Genomic DNA, 7,428 nt, shown 5'->3' on the forward strand with positions numbered 1-7,428 from the left:
TAATAGACAATAGACAGCAGGTGCAGGAGTAGGCCATTCTGCCCTTCGAGCCAGCACCACCATTCATTATGATCATGGCTGAACATCCTCAATCTGTATCCTGTTCCTGCCTTATCCCCATAACCCTTGATTCCACTATCCTTAAGAGCTCTGTCCAACTCTTTATTGAAAGAACACCTCCTGCTGTCTCGGGTTCTTCATTCCGTTGACTTCAAATCTTCACAGAATTCAATAGACCTTGTTACATATTCATTTCCTCATTTTTGTTCAGATCACTGTGTGCATAGTGTGGCAGTGGGAGTGCACTTGCCCCACAACCCAGGGGTCAGACCATCATCTTGGAACCGTACTGTGTTATTTCTCATTTGACCAACACCAGGGAGAAATGTCTGCTGCTCTGCATAATTTATGCATTTCAATTATTGATAAGGTCATAGCCTACACTATGTCTGTGACGAGGTGGCCGAGAGGTTAAGGCGATGGACTGCTAATCTATTGTGCTCTGCACGCGTGGGTTCGAATCCCACTCTCGTCGCTGCTATCAATGGCTTTCAATGGTGCTGTTTTCAGATGATTGAAACTGGAACTCCAATTGTCAGTTTGTATGCATTGATGCGATTGCAAAACCTCAACGAATCGTTGGTGCCTTTTAACTAAACTGCATTGAAATGGAGGTTGCTTTGGGATAATGAAAAGAAACGCGATTTTCTTTTTCAAGTCAGTGCTGAGAACGTTTTTTCGTATGAAAGACATCCAGGAAAATCAAATACCGAGAGCTGCGAAGTGCATGTTCATGCAAAGGAATTCTTAATGAATGTTTTGTCAGATGAAATATGAAGGACGTTGAGGAGAAGTAATGCATCCTGGTAAGAAGAGCACACCGAGACAGCACAAAATAATGGAGATATTTCAAAAGGAGCAGGGCGTGGGTTTAGGGGCACTGAGAACTGGGTGTAAATGCACAGTGGAGAATTGCCAATGTGGGTGCCATGCGTGGGCACGGAGAGACTTACACATTGGTCTCGTCCTCGCCCCTTGCTCTCGCCATTGATGAATGCTGGAAATAAGGCACAGATAAACACAAGATGTGGGAAACAAGCTCCCTCTCGTTATGCACACACTGGATGCATCACATTGAACCATGAACAACTGGAGAAATCAGCATGTTACCTGTAGGGAGTGAAACTAAACCGTGGATCAATAACCGCAGATTCATGCAACATAAACATGAAAAATGATTTAAAATGTAGGGTGTAGGTTTGCTCGCTGAGCTGTAGCTTTGATATTCAGACGTTTCATTACTTGGCTAGGTAACATCAAGATCAGTGGCGACCTCCAAGTGAAGTGAAGCTGTCATCTCCTGCTTTCTATTTATATCTTTCTCCTCGATGGGGTTCCTGGGGTTTGTGGTGATGTCATTTCCTGTTCGTCTTCTGAGGGGTTGACAGATGGCATGTAGATCTATGTATTTATTTATGGCATTGTGGTTGGAGTGCCAGGCCTCTAGGAATTCTATGGGGTGTCTTTGCTTAGCCTGTCCCAGGATAGATGTGTTGTCCCAGTCGAAATGCTGGTATTTTTAATCCGTGTGTAGGGCTACGAGGGAGAGAAGGCCGTGTCTTTTTGTGGCCAGCTGGTGTTCGTATATCCTGGTGGCTAACTTTCTTCCTGTTTGTCTTACGTAGTGTTTGTGGCAGTCCTTGCATGGAATTTTGTAGATGACGTTGTTTTTGTCCATGGGTTGTACTGGGTCTTTTAAGTTTGTTAGTTTTTGTTTGAGAGTCTTGGTCGGTTTGTGTGCTACTGAGATTCCGAGGGGGCTTAGTAGTCTGGCTATCATTTCTGAAACTTCTTTGATGTATGGTAAGGTGGTTAGGGTTTCTGGCTGTGTTTGGTCTGCTTGTCGTGGTTTGTTCTTGAGGAATCTGCGCACTGTATTTTTTGAGTATCTGTTCTTCTCGAATACTTTGTATAGGTGGTTCGCCTGTGTCTTCAGAAGTTCGTCTGTGCTGCAGTGTGTGGTGGCTCGTTGGAATAGTGTTCTTATACAGCTTCGTTTGTGTGTGTTGGGATGGTTGCTGGTGTAGTTAAGTATTTGCTCAGTGTTTGTCGGTTTTCTGTATATGCAGGTTTGTAGTTCTCCGTTGTCCTTTCTTTCTACTGTGACGTTCAGGGATGCGAGTTTGTTGTCGGTTTCTTCCTCCTTGGTGAACTTTATACCTGTGAGGGTGTTGTTGATGATGTAAAATGTCTTATTACCTTGTTTCGTTTTGGGTACCGTCGACACCACGAACGGTCGGTTAAAGTTCAGATGATCTTCCAAAAGATCGCGCATATTGACACACACACCAAGTTTCTGCAGAAAAACACCCACCTGATGAAGGAGCGGCTCTCCTAAAGCTAGTGCTTCCAAATAAACCCGCTGGACTCTGCCCTGATATTGTGTAATTTTTAACTTTGTCGACTCAACTCAAACACTGGCACTTCCATATCATAGACAACACCAGTCATGTCCCACCGTTGTCAGAGAAGGCAATCCTGGAATAGCCCAATACATTGCTCATAGGCACGTTTCGTTTTCAGAAACCAGGCCACTCAGTTAAAGCGCTGAATACTAACCACTAGACCACCAGGGATGAGGGCAGAAGCAGTTGCACCGTTTCTTCATAACACAGTTTTTGGAATTATGTCACTGCAGATATGTTTCCCCTCAAAAATGAGTGAATTACCGTGTGTTTAGAGCACGGAAATGGGTCCCTTCATCTCATTTCCCATCACTTGGTCTGTAAAACTGTAAGGTCTGACGTTTCACCTGAATGCTAATTTCTCTGGAAAGTTTTAATCTCGTAAAACATAATAAATGGGATTAAAGTTTGATATGGGAACTGAACCCCATTTTTACCCATAGACTGAAGCACGCAGACACATTTCCCCAAGTGTGACACAGGCCTCGCGAGAAAACAAGCAGAAAGTAAGATTTCACCGACTGGTCTGATATTGTCCCATTTCAGAGTTCAACACCAATGTCTGGTTACAGCAAAGAAAGGAAGCATTCAGCCCCTCCCATCCCAGTGTTCTTTGCCCATTGTTTCCCCATGACTCTGTACTTTATACTGCCTCACCTCGTTCTTGCTGCCAAACTTGATCACTGCTCACACCCGCTATTTCCTGTCCAGCCGAACGGTTTGCCTCAAGTTCTTGGAATGAAAAACAGGAATGGCCTATTTCAAGCACTTTTCTAGTTTTCACGGACATTGATATCACCACTGAGCAAGCACATTGCCAGCTCAGAGAGAAGGTCTCATCCTTTAGAAACTGAAATACAAAGATGATTGGATATCCTCAGTATTGTAAACCAACCAACAAGACCGGAATAGGGCCGAGGGGATCACGCACAGAAGGATGGGAGAATAGAATGGCGAATCTCATGGTGTCCAGGGTGATTTTAACAGAAATCTTCCCTGGTAGTATAGTGATGAGGATTCAGTGATTTCACTGTCATGGCTTGTTAAAGGTTAACGTTTACAGTAATCAATATGAAATACTGCCTGATATTTCGAAGCAGAATGATGTTGTGCAGCAGACAGAATCGTTTCCCTGCATGACCTAATAAGAGAGCTCAGAAGAGCCAGGAGGAGACATGAGAGCGAGGAGGAGACATTAGAGATTGTTGGCGGATAGGATCAGGGTTAACCCTAAGGCTTTCCATAGGTATGTCAGGAATAAAAGAATGGCGAGAGTTAAATTAAAGCCAATCAAGAATAATAGTGGGAAGTTGTGTGTGGAGTCAGAGGACACATGGGAAACACTAAATAAATATTTGTCGCCAGTGTTCACTATAGAAAATAAAAATGTTGGCGAGGAAGATATAGAGATACTTGCATCTAGACTCGAAGAGATTGAGGTTCACAAGGAAGAGGTATTAGAAATACTGCAGAGTGTGAAAATAGACAAGTCCTGTGGGCCGGATGGGATCTATTCTAGGATCCTCTGGGAAGCAAAGGAAGAGATTGCCGAGCCTGTGCCATTGATCTAGGAATCATTATTGTCTACAGGAATAGTGCCTGAGGACTGGAGGATAGCAAATGTGGTTCCCTTGTCAAGAAGGGTAGTGGAGACAACCCTGGTAATTACAGACCAGTGAGTCTCACTTCAGTTGTTGGTAAAGCGTTGGAAAAGGTTCTAAGAGATAGGATTTATAATCATCTAGAAAAGAATAATCTGATCAGGGACAGTCAGCACGGCTTTGTAAAGGGAAGGTCGTGCCTAACGAATCTTATGGGTTTTTTGACAAAGTGACCAAGCAGGTGGATGAGAGTAAGCAGGTTGATGTGCTGTACATGGATTTCAGCAAGGTTTTCGATAAGGTTCCCCACAGTCGGCTATTATACAAAATACGGAGGAATGGAATTGTGGGAGACATAGCAGGTTGGATCAGTAATTGACTTGCTGAAAGAAAACAGAGTGTTGTAGTTGATGCAATATGTTCATCTTGGTGTCCAGTTACTAGCGGGATTCCGCAAGGGTCGATGTTGGGTCCAGGGCTATTCGTCATTTTTATAAATGACCTGGATGAGGGCTTAGAAGGGTGGGTTAGTAAATTTGCGGACAACATTACGGTCGGTGGAGTTGTGCACAGTGACGAAGGATGTCGTAGATTGCAGAGAGACATAGATAGGATGCAGAGCTGGGCTGAGTGGTGGCAAATGGAGTTGAATGTGGACAGGTGTGAGGTGATATACTTTGGACGGAGTAATCGGAATGCAAAGTACTGGGCTAATGGTAAGATTCTTGGTAGTGCAGATGAGCAGAGAGATCTTTGTGTCCATGTACACAGATCCCTGAAAGTTGCCACCCAGATTGACAGGGTTGTTAAGAAGGAAAACAGAGATTTGGCCTTTATTAATAGAGGGATTGAGTTCTGGAATCAGAAGGTTATGCTGCAGCTGTACAAAGATCTGGTACGGCCACATTTGAAGTGTTGTCAACAGTTCTGGTCACCGCATTGTAAGAAGGATGTTGATGCTTTGGAAAGGGTGCAGAGGGAAATTTCTAGCATGTTGCCTGATATCGAAGGAACGTATTACGAGGAAAGACTGAGGGCCTTGAGGCTGTCCTCGTTTGAGAGAAGACTGAAAGGTGACTAAAAAGAGGCATACAAGATAATCAGAGGTTAAGATAGGGTGGACAGGGAGAGTCTTTTTCCAAGTATGGGGACGGCAAACACGAGGGTCATATCTTTAAAGTGAGGGGAGGTAGGTACAAGACAGAAGTCAGAGGTAGTTTCTTTACTCAGAGAGTAGTTAGGGCATGGAATGCTTTGCCTGTAACGGTGGTAGATTCGCCAAGATTAAGTGCATTTAAGTCGTCATTGGAGAGGCATATGGACGTACATGGAATAGTGTAGATGGGATGGGCTTCAGATTAGTATGACAGGGCGGCACATCATCGAGGGCCGAAGGGCCTGTACTACGCTCTAATGTTCTATATGCTGCAGATCCACATCAGCAATGTCATCTGCAATTGCCTGACGTTCAATCAGTTTAAAACAAGAACGGACGGGGCGTCAGGAAAACGGAAGGGGAATAGTGGTTTGTGAGAGTTAACTACATGCCTCGTGGAGCCAGGTTCAATGTAGATAATGAATATCGCTTTTCCTGTTTACCTTGGTATACTGATCACTACGGATCAATGACCCAATATTGGCTGCCCTTTGTGTGCTGTTCTTTGTATATTTCACCTCGGTTCAGTGCTCCGGGGGAACACGCTTTTTAAAATTTTAAACATTTTACGCAGGTCGGTTTTGCAGCTTCATATTAAGGCCAACAATTTTAGGAACAGATAAACACCATTCAGACCATCAAGTCTGTTCCACTATTGAATGGTTTCATATCTGATCTGATAACCTTGAACTGCACTTTCTTGGCTTTCGCCATAACGCTTGATGTCTTTGCTGTTTGAAGATCTGCCGATCTCAGCCTCATTACACCTAATGACACTTCCTCAACAGCGGTCTGCTACAAGAAAGTCCACTGATACAGAACTGTCTGAGAGAATAAATGCTTCTTCGTCTCTATTTTAATTGTGAGATCCGCATTCTAATACGAAGTTAAAAATCGCACAACACCAGGTCATAGTCCAACTGGTTTAATGGAAGCAATAGCGTTTGGAGAGCTGCTCCTTCATCAGGTGGCTGTGGAGTACACAGTGGTAAGGTACAGAATTTATAGCTAAAGGTTACAGTGTAATGTCACTGAAATTATACATTGGAAAAATACCTTGATTGCTTGTTAAGTCTTCCATCTGTTAGAATGACTATGTTAGGTTCATTTCTTTCTTATGTAAATCGAAAAAATTTCTTTTGACAGTAACATTCTCAGGTGGACTTTACCAATTAGTGTTAGCACAGGTAATATGTTGAAGGTGTGAGACCCTGTGTGCTGCGTCCATGCCATAATGTTTAGACTGACGCTAATCTAAAAAAAAACAACACGCTGCAGGCAAGGATGCCTTAAGACATGGTACATTGGTGAAGCTGAGCAGAGGCGACAACAACGGAATGGGCGCTGCACATCAATCAACAGACAGGTGTGCCCCTTCCCAGTTGGAGAGCACTTCAGTGATCCAGGACATTCGACCTTTGATCTTCGGGTAACAATCCTCCAAGGCGGTCTTCGGAACAGGCAGCAGCTAAAAGTGCCCCCACAGAGACTGATAACTAAATTCCGTACCCATGATCATTGGGTTCATGTCACAGTACAGGTGATCCCATTGCCCTATCTACAAACAGAGACCCTCCTACACACACACACACACACACACACACACACACACACACACGCACACACACAGACACGCAGACACGCAGACACATACACACATATACGTCTGTGGGGTGAATTTGTACTTGCAGAGTTACATTGTACTTTGCTCAAAAACTGGATGAATTCATGTCATCTCTGGTAACTCATTTTCATAAATTAGAATCAGTCTAAACATTATGGAACAGACAGCAGCACAGGGGGGCAGACACCAGTTGTTAAACTTCACCTGAGAATGAAACTTTAAAATAAAAAAGTTTTGCACTTTACATATGAAAGAAGTGATGCTAACATGGTCATTCTAACAGATCGGAGACTTAGCAAACAATCAAGGTTTTGTCAATGTACAATTTCAGTTACATCACACTGTAAACATATGCTATAAATTCTGTGACTTACAACTGTGGATTCCACAATCACCTGATGAATGAGCAGTGGTCCGAAAGCTAGTACTTCCAATTAAACCTGTTGGACTATAACCTGGTGTTGTGTAATTTTCAAATTTGCATACCCCAGTCCAAAACCGGCATCTCCAAGTCATTCGATACGAGGTGCTCTGGTCACAGAACCAAACTTTCTGCATCCAACTTATTAAATCCTTGAAAAT

At 43.5% G+C, this 7,428-nt stretch overlaps 1 non-coding gene across 1 annotated transcript; it reads left to right on the forward strand.

Moving 5' to 3' along the window:
• Positions 1-453: 453 nt before the first annotated feature.
• trnas-gcu (transfer RNA serine (anticodon GCU)) lies at positions 454-535 on the forward strand. Its single transcript has one exon. It is a non-coding gene; the product is annotated as a tRNA-Ser (tRNA).
• Positions 536-7,428: the final 6,893 nt, after the last annotated feature.

The sequence above is a fragment of the Chiloscyllium punctatum genome, unplaced genomic scaffold (genome assembly GCF_047496795.1).
Source record: "Chiloscyllium punctatum isolate Juve2018m unplaced genomic scaffold, sChiPun1.3 scaffold_145, whole genome shotgun sequence".
Classification (NCBI taxonomy): domain Eukaryota; kingdom Metazoa; phylum Chordata; class Chondrichthyes; order Orectolobiformes; family Hemiscylliidae; genus Chiloscyllium; species Chiloscyllium punctatum.